The sequence below is a fragment of the Phasianus colchicus genome, chromosome 6 (genome assembly GCF_987193195.1).
Source record: "Phasianus colchicus chromosome 6, bPhaCol1.hap1.1, whole genome shotgun sequence".
In the NCBI taxonomy this organism is placed as follows: domain Eukaryota; kingdom Metazoa; phylum Chordata; class Aves; order Galliformes; family Phasianidae; genus Phasianus; species Phasianus colchicus.
The window spans coordinates 34,977,594-34,991,566 of NC_143441.1; the positions used below are offsets into that span (position 1 = coordinate 34,977,594).

General features: G+C 37.2%; 1 protein-coding gene across 1 annotated transcript in view; it reads left to right on the top strand.

Moving 5' to 3' along the window:
* PLXDC2 (plexin domain containing 2) overlaps nt 1-13,973 on the top strand; it is a 238,889-nt gene that overhangs the window by 119,437 nt on the left and 105,479 nt on the right. The gene's annotated exons all lie outside the window — the stretch shown is intronic.

Consider the following 13,973-nt stretch of genomic DNA (forward strand, 5'->3'; position numbering starts at 1 on the left):
TGTCACTTGTGTCTCCAGTCTGTTGAGTTCCATGCTCTTACAGAATGAAATAAGTCAGAGCTGCCTCCCTGATACTTGCATTTGGCAACATTAGGGGGGAAAATGAATGCTTGAAAATGGATGCATATTGAATGATGTTTTCTGTAGCTGTCTTTCCTGCTTGGTTAATGGCACTGCAGAGTCTTAACCTCAAAAGTACACTATCCCTACTGAGTTCATTAAATTCAGATTCTGTGCTCCCCTATGTCCCTGTCTTCTTCTAGTCTTCCTAGCACAGTAAAATAACTGAGTTATGTTCTTGCACGTTATCGGATCCTTTTGTAAAATCCCCACTATAACACACAGGCTCTTTACAAAAAAAAAAAAAAAAAAAAAGTGAAAATTGGTGCCTAGCTTTACAGAAGAGGTAAAGTGTATGACCAGAATTTACGGTAAAAGAAGTGTTGCAGTGTTCTGCAGCTTAAAACTCATCATGCTGGAGAGTGTATTGATTTTTAATTTTTTTTTAAACTCCTCTTCTGCATGTGTTGCAGGTCCCAGCAAATGAGTACTACTTGCCACTCCTATTTAATGATACTGCAGTAGTATAGCATTTTTTTATCACATGTACTGTTTATCTTTGAATTATTGTGTGGACTTTCTCTGCATGTATGGAAGAATCTTCCACTGGAAGCCTGATCACTAATGAACATATCTTTAAATTTTTATTTGTTTTTGTTATATTCTTCCTTATACTGATGAGTTTACTTTCTACCCAGATTTTGTTTTTTGTTTTTTTTTTTGTTTTAAGGGCAATTAATTTCTGTGCTCTACTTAAAAAATAACTCAGAATGTTTCCTGTGTGATAAAATCCATACAGCCATCATGTGGCAAATGATAAAATCCAAATGTGTGTATGATAACTCATGTCCATTAGATTTTCTTGATGTTTTAAGGCAGCGAGATTTATTTTACTTTTGTTTTTCTTTTAAAATGGCACCGTTCCAAGTCTCCCTAATCCATACATTATTTTAAGATCAGTGGAATATGAACTTAAGACCTTCAAGAGCAGCTTCAAGAAAGTGCATTGTTAATTAGTTTATCATGTCTTTGCAGGGTAGACCTGTCCCCATCCCAAAGGATATTGTGATCAAACTATCTTATGCTGTTTCTCTGGTCTGAAAGCTTGAACAGTGCAACCACTAGGGTTGCCAGGAATGTTCACTGTCACTCTTCTCAGCTTTGTTTGGCCTGCTTCATTTGTTTGATAGTGTGCTATTCAGGAACTCATGCAAACTAATGCATCGGATGTTTTCTTGAATAAGATGTTCTCTTGAACCAGACTCTCTGGAATTCAAAACATATTGCAGAGATAAGCTGAAGTGTTGGATATAGTCATATTATGTGCAGAACCCGTTGGAAATGGGCATGGCCCTCAGAAGGAGGTAATCGACCTTCTCAGAGATCTGTCCTGTTGTTGGAGGGTAGGAATTGCATGGGCCCAAGGTGGAGAGTGGTGGCAGCACAAACCAAAACTGGTAGAGCTAAGAAAAAGGCAAGGGGCAGGAGGAACACCTTTCTGCTGTAGAGTAGATCTTCTGTGTGTATGGCATTTGTGGTCTTTTCTGGAGAGTTGACAGTGAGCTGGAGATAATAAGGTAAGATTAATTTATAGCAAATGGTTATCATAAACACATTATAAAATGGTATGAGATTATGAAAGCACTTCTTCCTCTTAGTTTAATAGGATTTTTAATAATGTGCCAGTTAGAGGCTAGAATATTTTAAATCTAAAAGAATTTCCCAAGGATAGAGGTTGGTCCCATCTACTTTCTGGGGCCAAAATCAGTACATATTTTAATGTTTGCATTTTTACTACATAATATAACAAGAACGAATGACTGAGATCTTAATGAGTGTGGAAAAGGGTGAGATGCCGTCTTGCACGGATGGACACAAATGTTACAGCCCTAGAGAAATCCCTGAAGTAGATGGCATTTAAATGAGTGGGGAATACATTGTCAGCAGTCCAAAGTTACAGAAGAGTGAACCCTGAAAATGCAGTACTCTGGTGACACAATGCAACCAGATCAACTTCTTGGCCCTGTGGCAAATGAAAACTTCAGAGTGTTTATCTTCAAGAATGGGAGCTTCTGTGGATGAGGCCTATATAGGAGAAATACAAAGTGACTACTGCTGTTTGGGGTTTTTTTGTTTGTTTGTTTCCCCCTTCCAATCTACTTTGAGACTCTGCTTTCCAATCTTGGTAGTCAGGGTCGGTTAGATTTGTTTTTGTTTTTGCTTGTTTGCTGAGTAAATTACCTCTTCTTTACTGTGCTCAGAAAATTTAGAAGTGCCTTTTATTTATGATAAACAAGCCCAGGAAATGCAATGGGTAGGGTAGGATATGCTGTTGCAATCACTGTATGTCCTTGAAAAAGTAATAAGCATGAAAATAGGTCTCAATAAATATGCCCAGTTTGGCATATCTTCTTTCAAACAAGGAGAAAAGTAGGACAAATGTGCTTTCTTCACCTGTTCTCATAAAAGTATGGTTATTAAGTAATTGACTCTTTATTTTAACAATGTTAATGCTTCTAGTTAGATTCATGGTCACGTTTTGACCTTTGTATTAATCTCCAAAGCACTGTAGTCATCCAAAGGTAATGAAAGCAAGTAGCAGAGGTTCTTGTTCCTCTTTTACTAGAAAAGGAGCTGATCTCTGAAATGTGTCTAGTGTGGATGTCAGATTCCTAAAACCTGTGCAAATGCTTTCTTGTTTTGTCACAGTGCTCTCTAATGTAGGAATGGCCACAGGGCACTGAAAAGAGAGGCTTAATAGTGCTTTAATATATAATTATGCATTACACAAAATATAGCATATTTTTCAAAGTCTAAAATGCATATCATTTTCTAAGTGGTGACCAGCCATTATGTAAGAGCTCTGTACAGAGATTATTCTCCAGCGTTTATAATTTTTGTATCTTTTTTTCCAGATACTCAGCAAAGCAGCTCCAGGCACAGACCTTATTAATAATTTCTGGAAAAATTGCTTTGTCCTATCCCTGACCATAATACTTGTGATGATAGAAATTATTGCTGTTTCATTGCAAAATGAGCATAGTTTTTTGATAGGAAAGCTATTCCTATGGATATGACTGATATCTCCTCTTTTGTGTACTGCTTTTAACTAAAATAGAGTTGATGCTAACTTAGGGCTCTCTTTTTCTCTCCTTTCTTTAGTTTCTCTAGATGTTGTTTGGAATGTACATTTTTAGCAATCCTTGTAATTTAGACCTAGAAAGCATCTTGTCTGTCAGAACTCTAGTGGATTTCTTACTGGCAGCACGCTTCTGCTGAACTTTGCATTTTCTCCAAGAGTTACTGTCCAAAAAGAGGCTTCTCCCTTCTCTGTCCCAGTCCCTCGACAGCAGTGAAGATGTCTGATTCTGACTGGCAAAAACAGCAGAAGGGATTGAGTTTGACAACCCTTGGGATTTGAGAGCAATTGTTCTCAGCTACTGACAGTGGTGTTAGCATGCCCACTGCTCTATTCTTTACTTCAAGTCTGAGCAAGGAAAAAAATAATGGTTAGGATTAAATTCCTCTCAGCTGAACAGACGATAAGGTGTTCCTAGAATTGCTGCTCCAGTACACTGTATTAAAACTAGAAAAATTTGTTTGTGCATAACTGTCTGAAGCCTTAAAACTAAGCAGTATTGTGATTGCACAGTGAGCTGCTAGTTTGACCAAGCCCACCTCCATCTTGTTTCTATACATGTTTGTTTATATATACGCATATATTATATATACATATATATATGTAATTATTTTTTTTTTTCCCATCACAATATTTTATTGCCATTTGTGGCTGAAGGAATTAGAAATAAAGACCAGTGCAGCCAGGGCTTCCTAACTAATGCTTCCTATTTTATTTTGTTGGCCCACAATGTCAGAGGTGAATGTCGGTGGTATGGCAGCAGAGGCTGAACCTGGTCACCAATATCCCATTACGTTTTGTTGTTATGTGACAGATGGTAGCAGAGGGGCAGTCTGACAAGATGGCGTCTGACATGAAAGTGTGGATGGGACTATGGTCTGTCACTGAATTCCTCTATGAAGTGAAAATTACACCTGTTGACATTCATCAATGCTTGCTGAATGCTTATGGAGATCAAACAGTGGATGTGAGCACAGTGAGGAAGTGGGTGGTGTGTTTCACCAGTGGTGACAGTGAGTCACCTTCTCTGGTGCACTTTTTTTTTTATGAATATATGCATGCAGGCTCTTGTTCATTGCTGATGAAAATGCGTAGCTGATGGTGGTGACTGCTGGAAAATAGTGTTTTGTAGCTGGGAATTTCCTCTATCAAGTAGTGTTATTGTGCTTTTTTTATCTGTTGTTTCCATCGAAATTAACAAAAAATGTCTGGTCTAAGAAAGTACTGTTGCTCTTGTGACTTCTTGGCACTGCACTTTTAAATAAAATGCCATGTTATTCTTTTTCACAATGAGAAGCCTAAAGATTAAAATAGAACTTTAGGATGTACTGCAGGAATCTTGGAATATGCTGGAGTTCAGTGAAACAATCGTAGATATCTCTTGGCTTTCCTATGTAGCAGACAACCCTGGAAATAAAAACCATTGTATTTAGTTTTCATACTTAATTCTGAGAACTAGAATACGCTCTTTAAATGGTTAAATATTAAAATGACCAAAGGATAAGATGTATATGATTGTCTATCAGTGTTTCTAAACAGCTTCTATTATACTCTGCTCAGAAGAGTTTGTTGCTACTGAGGACTCAGTTGCCATTTTAAAATATTCAAAATTTTCAAGAAATTACTCCAATTTACAAGGTAATTTTAAGAAATATATTGTTTGTTCTCAACATAATAGCCCCCTTTTCCTCAAATTGAGAGGAAAAAATATTTTTGACATCTTAATGTGGTTTTAGGAGGCGCTTGCACATTCTCAAATGAAGCCTTCAGATTATATTCTTAGTTAGATGCAAGTTTCTGTAAATTATTGCTACATCCAGTACTTCAATGATTATTTTTAATATCTACTAAAAAAAAAAAAAAGAGCTAGAAAGTGAATTTTTCTGGAGTCTGTACAGGTGATGTGAAACAACCAATCCTCTACTCTCACTGATTCAATACATTAAACATCCTAGTCCTGTTTACTGAGAACAAACAGTATGTCACCTGCAACGAGAAATAAAATCTGGGATCATCATTAATTTACTTTTTTTTTCCCCCACTTGTCCAGCTGAATTTTCTACCACTGATGTCATACTTCCTAGCTAGCCAGCAGACCCATATGTCACTGTCTTATTTCCTGTCAGTTGCAAAAGGGCAAACTGGACAAAAATGTAATATATCTTTTTGTAATGAATTTATTAATTGCTTGCTTAAATCAAAGCAATTGTGACACTTGCGTAGTGATGGTCTTTAGATGGACTTGAAGTCATTATCAACCCTGCAAAAAGTGCTGAAGAAATGATCATATTGGTAGTTTCAATTTTTTCAATCTAAAGGAATGATAATTCTACTGCTAACTCAAATATATCTGAAAAATGAAAAGGTTAAGACTTGAGGGAACACTTGTTCTCTTTTTCTTTTAAACTTCCATAGAGGGAAAGGGGGAAGGAAAGAAATTAAAAATGAGTTTTCCTTACTCCTACGTAAGGGAATTCACAATTCTCCATGGTAATCCTTTGTTCATTTCCACATGCTTAGCTGTGTTGGCATGTGAGGCATTTAACATGCTGATAATAATAAATTTTTACAGCAAGGAAGGATACAGGGGATTTGGAATCTAATGGAATCTGCCTTTGAATTTTCTTGATGATAATACTTCATAGTTCTGTTTCCCTCTTCACATTCCTAAAAACATATTAAAATTACTCCAAAATCACTGAACTCATGACTGTGAAAAGCTATGAGAGGTATCAGCAACAGACCTACTTTTTTTCTGAATTAATCCTGTCAGTCATGCAGTCAAGCCCTTGCTTGCAGAGTTGGCTGAAAATAGGTTCAGCTAATGGAACATGAGTGTTAGGTGGGGCTGTGTACATTGGGTAGGCCACTCCAGTCACTTCCTTTCTGACCACATTCAACTTGGAGTGCCTTCACAAGGGATATAGCAAATATAGATATAGATAAAAATTTAAAAATGTGAGAGAGACCGTGGGAACTTAAGATGAAATTGAGTTGCCTAGCTTTAGTGCCTGGTATTATTTTTGGCAGAAAGATTATGCTGGATGTTTTATTTCCCCATGTGTAGAATGCAGGTCTCTTAAAGGTGTTGAACCATGTCTTACAGACTCACATGGCGTTGGTTCCTGTGCTTAGAAGTTGCATCTCAGCCCTGGTCATTACAGGCAGTGTTTGGGGTTTGCCTTGCTCTAAAGTGTGATGAGTTGAAAAGAGACCTAAACTGACAGTGTTCGGTTTCTGAAGAGTAGTAGAAATCTGAGCAAAAGCTTCATAATTCTTCATCTCTACCTTCCTCTCTAAGCCATGAATTAAATTTGGCATGTTCATTGTGGATTTCACCGAGCTCTATGTTTTAGTAATTAAAGATTCAATAATGTTATATATGGGAGCTAATTTAGGAAGTGATTGACTTGTAGTTTTGATTGCAATCTGTTTAAATGTGATCTCTAGAGAAGCCATGGTAGTACAATTCATTCTTAAGCACCCAGGCTCTAGGACGGACATGCTGCTGTCTGAACAGCATGGTTTCAACAAAGAGTCACACTGAGTGATGTGAAAGTTTCAAATTAGGCCTTATCCTTACTTTAGCCATCTTTCCCTGAATTTTACAGGAGGAAAAGCTGCTGCTTTAATAAATGAGTGTTCCTGTTTGTATCACGTTCATATCAGTCATTCTTATTGCCTACTGCTTTATGATTTCAGCTGTGATCTCTGACAGATCCCTGAAATATGTCATTAACTATCCAGGAATAACAGTGCACACAAATAAGTGTGGAGGCAGCTTCCTGAACTGACCTACAGAAAGCCTTGGTCAGCTTAAAACTACAGCTCCTGCTATTAATTTAATTGCCCAGAGCTTTAACACTGTATATCCTGATTTAAGTTTGCCATCTTCCCTTCTTGTGACGCTTCAATACCTGAATCGAAAGGAAAAAAAGAAAAACAAAACAAAATACAGAATGCTGTTAAACCAAACTTACGCTATATACTGTACAATTGGTACAAATGAGGCTGTATGTACATCACAGCATTTGCCCCCCCCCCCTCCACTATAAGGGCAGGCTGAGAGAGCTGGAACTCTTCAGCCTAGAGAAGAGAAGGCTTCAAGGAGACCTTATAGCAGCCTTCCAGTACCTGAAGGGTACCTACAGGAAATCTGGGAAGGGACTTTTTAGAAGGGAAAAGGGTAAACTGGTTTTAAACTGGTAGAGGGTAGATTCAGACTAGATATGCTGTAGTCTAGGCCTGGGACTTAGCTTTTTGTTACATTTACAATCATTTTTAGAGTTTCAATTTTATAAATGTCACTTATACATTAAAAATGAAAAAAATAAACTGACGTTTAATAATCATGATAAAATCAATTTGATGCTGAGTGTTTTCATAGTAATTTTATTAAAATGTCTTCCATTTATTTTAGTGGATGGGGTGGTACATAGCTGTCAAAGTTTTATTGTGAAAATTACTCAAAGTCCTGCTCCAAGAAATCAGAAACAGAACTGCACAATTAACATTTCTCTACTGTAATTATTTAGTGAATTACTTGCTCTTTTTTATTTCTTCTTCTTTAAGAAAGATGTTGCTGAAACTTTTGCTCTTTTGAAGCTTGTCTCTCATGACAAGACGTTCCAAGGGGCTTTATAAGACTGCTGTAATGACCCCTAAATAGGCTGACAGTTATCTAGCCATCCTCAAGAGGGAAGCTTCCTTTCAGAAGCAGCTGAATATCATGAAGAGAGCAGTGGCTCCAAGCTGACTCTTCACAAACTCAGAAAGACTAAACGGTTTTTTTGGATTAATAGCAGGTTTATGGCTTCCTTCTTTGCCAGGCTGTCTGTCAGCATATGTGATTCTCCATTATAGATGCTGTCAAACACTCAAACAGGAAAGTGCAGTTTAAAATCCTTGGAGCATAAGCTCCAAGTTGATGCAGAGCCATAGAAATCCATATGCATACAAAGGGGCAAAAGTCACGAGCTCAGGGCTTGTGTTTGAGCCCAGCTGATGGCGTCATTGAGTGTTTAGAGAAACAGCCTCCAGATGCAAATCTGTGACATTCTAGGGCTCAGTCTCCTCTGCAAATCCCATTATTTGAGGACTCCAACACATACATGGGTGGAATTCCAGTACTTTGTGGAGAAGTCATATGGTACATTCTTAGAGAATACCGTGTGAGATGAAGTCCTTTATGCCACTGCATGCAAATAGAGGATTTCCTCTTTTTCTAGGATGTGCTCTTGTCATTCATTAGACATGGCATTCAAGATAGATATGATGTTCAAAATAGATTTTGCTAAGGCTTATGTAATCAGTGGTAAAGTTCACAGGCTGTCTTCAAATTATTGGCTGTTGATGTGGATGATGTAGGTTATGTTTGTATGTCTGTCTTTACAATGTAATTCACACATCAGATGTTTAAAGGAAAGGGGAGGGGGGCTGGGAATGAAAGAAAAAAATGTGAACATAAAACAGACTGTAGCTTTGCCATTGTGAAAACAATGAGGCAGTTTTGTAAATTCTGTATTTCCTGAGATTCATATAGAACAAATGTTTTTGGTAAGAAACTGACCAGCAGAGGTTATCCTTGATGCAAAGCACTTATTAAAGGAAATTTGTGAGCATTGGAGAACTCCTCATAACAATCATGCTCTTTAGACAGCAGCCACTATGTGTATTCTCCACAAGACTTCCACCCAGTAGCTTGTGTGCCTCCCATCTTGTGAAATTAGTGCTTTTACTTTTTGAAGGGTCAGGGAGTGTCTGATATTATAAATCTTTACGATTTTATCACTGCTACATTACAACTATAATTGCATGCTCTTGTGTTAAAATGCAGTTAAATGGAAGCAGCATGTTAAGTGTTATTTTTCCTCATTTTCCGTGACCTTAATCTTTCTATCAGGACCTCATCTCAGTGTCAAAAGTCTTTTCCCATGCTCCCTTGTTCCTCCTGCTAATGGCTATAGTGCTGGGTGAGGCTGAACGTGTACATGCATCTTTTTCAATCCCCAAAGGTAGAGGTTGGGCGGAGAGTGGCCTGAGAGCAGCCCTGAGGAGAAATACTTGAGAGTGTCAGTTGCAAAAAGACTCAACATGAGCTGGCAGTATGCTCTCACAGCCCAGAAGGCTAACTGTATCCTGGGTTGCATCAAGAGAAGGGTGACCAGCAGGTCGAGGGAGGTGATTTTGCCCCTCTTCTCTGCTCTTGTGAGATCCCACCTGGAGTACTGCATCCAGTTCTGGGATCCTCCACACAAGAAGGAGACAGCTGTTGGAGAGGGTCCAGAGGAGGGCTATGAAGATGATCAGAGGGCTGGAGCACTTCAGCTGTGAGGACAGGCTGAGAGAGCTGGGGTTCTTCAGCCTACAGAAGAGAGGCTCTAAGGAGACCTTATAGTGGCCTTCCAGTACTTGAAGGAGGCCTACAGGAAAGCTGGGAAGGGACTTTTTATAAGGGCATGTAGCAACAGGATGAGGGGCAATGGTTTTCAATTGGAAGAGGATAGACTTAGACTAGATATCAAGAAGAAATTCTTTACTGCAACGATGGTTGGACACTGGAACAGTCTGTCCAGAGAGATTGTGGATGCCCTCTCCCTGGAAACATTCAGGGCCAGGCTGGATGGGGCTTTGAGCAGTTTGGTCTAGAGGGAGGTATCCCTCCTTATAGCAGAGGGGTTGGGACTAGATGATCTTAAAGGTCCCTTCCAACCTGAAACAGTCTATGATTCCAGAGTCCAACATCAGGTGTCATTTCCATGCTGCTCTCTTGCACTGTTTTTATCTGGTGGCTACTAATAATGTGCAGAATGATAAGATCAATTTTCTGTTAAAAACATTCAGCAATTAATTATGGCTTTATTTTACTGTTGTTGTAGGCAATGAGACAGAGGGAGTAAGGAAATAACTAGTGCTGAGTGAGGTGGGGTACAACTAACGCTGAGGAAACTGGTTTTGTTGTCTGCTTGTAGGATCATCTTGCTGCTGGCTTGTTTTAATAGAAAAGGTGTTCTTTTTTTTCTTCCATGAAATGAATTACTAGGTCTACTTTTCTTCATTAGGGAAATACTTGAAATTGCTAACTCATTTCCTCTTTCTAAATTTCCCAATCTATATTTTATTATCTTTGTTCTCTCCCTGAAAAATGTTCTATTTTTAATACATAATTGCCTCTTTTCTCCTTCCAGAATTTCCATTTTATTGTGCAAATACAACTTTTAAAAAACATAATTAGACAATTACGGATAATTTCATAAGCTATTCCTCTATAAATGCTCATATTATATTCAGAATTAAAGTCAACTTTATGAACACACTGTTTAATGATGAATTTTCTCAGTACTGATTTTGGGGACAAAAAACAGAAGCACTTTAATTTCATTAAAAAGTATGCATAGTCTGCAGTTTTAGCAATAATTGGGCAATAATTAATTTTGTTAAAAATCATACACCAGTTCCTCTTTTTTCACTGAAAAATTAAGCATCTAAAAAGTCTTAACTTCATATCCCTGATGGTTTCAGAGTTCCTTCATTGAGATGTTGCTTCAATGGAAATCTGACAATATCATTTCAATACTCAGAATACTTAAAAGAACAGTTGCCTGTTCTTAGACATGCAGTCTATTTGTCTTCAATTGGCAACAATTCATAAAATCTATTTCTAAATATTTGAAGATTAATGTCCTTGAATTTTATTTTTTTCTGGTCAAAACCCATTATTTAATTTTTAAAGTAAATACGGTGATAAATTAAGTGTTGTGTGAGCCACTCAGAGCAGTCAGGCTGCCCAGGGAGGTGGTGGAGTCACTGTCCCTGGAGGTGTTTAAGAAACATGTGGATATGGCGCTGAGGGACATGGTTAGTGGGCATGGTGGAGATGGATGGATGGCTGGACTAGGTAATCTTAGTGGTCTTTTCCAATCTTAATAATTCTATGATTTTAATGCTATGTAATACTCAGTGGATACAAGGACTGGGAGAAGGTGATCAAAACTAAAGCTGTTGAAATCTAGTTGCTGTCTGTCTGCGTGCTCTGTAACAATTTGCTTTGGTAACATCTTTCTTACAGAGAAACTAATGGTTTCTCTACAGTGCAGCGTTGAGCAGCAGCAGAGCTCATCCCTGGATGCCAGTTGTTTTGTCACTGCTTTGTTTCAAGTATAGCCTTATAGATGGTAAGACTGCATTCATTATTGTCTGTGGTTTGGATGGAATAAAAAAAAGTACTTGAAAGAAAAACATTCTTGCATATGAATTTAACAGAAGCTCTTATTCCTAACCTAAATTAAGTAGCATATGTAAGCATGGAACTCTCAAACTTAATTTTCCCTTCACATATGAGATCACATCATCACTGAATCATGGTGCCTTACCTCAGTGTGAGATAACTTTGTTTCATGTTTTTTTCAGTGTTATTTTCACATATGCTAGCAGTCTGAATGCATCTTGGTACATCGTGCAGCTCGCACAGTTACATCATAGTTCCTAGATTGTGAGAGCACACCTAGCATATTTGAAGCCCTTACTTGTTAAGGGAGAGCAGTTGTTGAGAAACAGCCTTGTGACATTTGGACTGTATTTCAGAGTGACTTATGGAATGGATGTCTAGTAAGAATTTGACAAGTAATGAACACCAAAAGTTTAAAGAAGGCTTACTCTTCAGCTGTGCTGAGCTTTCATGAGCAATGTATGCACACAGCACGCCTGAGAATACTTAGTTGTAGAGAGAGGAGTATGAAAATATATTCAATGTGTCATCAGAAAATTTACCTCATTAAAAACTGTAAGAAAATAGTTTTCTTTACAATCACAGTAAAATTGCAGCTCAACACTGAGGATTGTTTCCGGTAAAAAATAACTTATTTTCCCATAATAATAAATATTCCCTTCAAATTCACAAAAGCTGACGGCAATAATCGTCATGGTGCAAAAGCTTTTGGAAAAGTCTGCTGGTGTAAAAGCTGTACTTCTCAATAGAACAGAGGTGCTTCTTGTTTCATCTATGTGCAGTAGTTGGGTCAAACTGTACTTATAGAGAAGCAACTGGAAATTATTCTTATTTCCCAAAAATACCTGGAAAGTAAAGGGAAAAAAAAAAAAAAAAATCAGCTCCTTAATTAATTTTCTGTTGCTTCTTAAAATAGTAATGGGCATGTTGTCTGCTTTCTCCCTGCTTAACTTTTCATATGTTAACATGCTGCTTCTTCATTTCATTTCTAAGCATTTTAATTTTCTTCAGTTGGTGGAATGTATTGTGAAACAGGTAGAGTCAACCAAACCCCTCAAACAGATCTGTCAGAATGAAGACTCTTAGGTGTATATTCTTACCAATAAAGCATATTTTTATGGCTGGCAAATTTATGGAACAATTCTGTGATTTTATTTCCACAGTAATGCATGTTCAAAAATATGAAGACTGTGGAAATACCACTGTTCTTCAGTGTACCAAAGCCTCTTAAGCTGCTCAGGCCAACTTTGAGTTTTTTTTCTAGTCGCATTGTAAATTTGCAGTAATTTTTGTAGCAGAAAACTGACCACATTTTGATTTAAATATTTCACAGTTAAAAACTTTGGATGAGTAAAGGTTGACTTTAAAGATGAATCCTGAGGTTTAATCTCTAACCTCAGACTTCTGTTCATTTTCACTGTTTTAGATATCATTCAGAAAAGTAGAGACAATTGTAGCTATTCCTATTGGGAATCAACAGCTATGATGGTCTCTGTCTTTCTACTGATGACCAAGTTATTGGGAGTCAGTAGCTAGGATAAAATATCCATAGATGCTGCTTCCCAACCTGGAATATTAGTTTTCTTCAACAGAGAGAGTTGACAATAACCAACCTTTAAGTAATGTTTTGTTTGCAGAATAATCTTAAAGGAGGACTATTGTCCTGTATGGCTACTTGATTACAAAAATAGGTCTCGGAAATGTTTGTTCTACTTGGGCTATGTTGTTTATTTTTCTGTTGCAAGATCACTTCTTACCTTTTCTGGATGGTCTCCTTTATGCTTGTGTTTTTTTTGTTTTTTTTTTCTTTATTTAAAAAAAAAAAAGGATGAAGAAGACTTGTACATTGGCTTCCACTGTAAACTACTTTTCTACACAAAAGCATACTCTATATAGAAGAACTGCTATTTCTGCTTTTTTTTTCCCATGTAGCTCTCTACATTTATTCATCTGTGGTATTTTTTTGTATGAAAGATTTCAGAAATTCTCTTTCTTATGTGCTAAATAAGAGCCAGTGATTTACACGATCTAGAGTGAAAACTGATTGCAGTGGAATGGCATGCAGATTATTTTGAGTGTTGGCATCTCAGGTTTGTCATCCAAAATAATCAGATGTTGCCAAGACTTTGACTGTCACCTGAACGATGAACCAGATTGCTGAGTTGGATATATATTCTGGCTGCAGAATTTGGTGGACCACTAGAACAATCTCACATAATACATGTAGGATTTGTATATTTTCTCTCTGAATTTGCTGTGACATGGGCATGGCAGCAACCACTGTCATTTTAAAGACTGCAAAAAAAATTCCATAAATATATAAGTATGGATAGCAAATGTAAATAAAAATAATGTTTTGGAAATTTTAAGTGAAATAGTTGTGAAACTATAGCTATTAGGAATGTTGTAGATGCTCGCTTATAGGCTATTCTAATAAATTACATTTAGAAAACTTAAAATTCTTCTTAAGGCGTTGGCTTTGAGTACTACTTATTATTTTGTTATAATATGGTAGTTATTATATGAACTTAACGGTCACCTCACTTT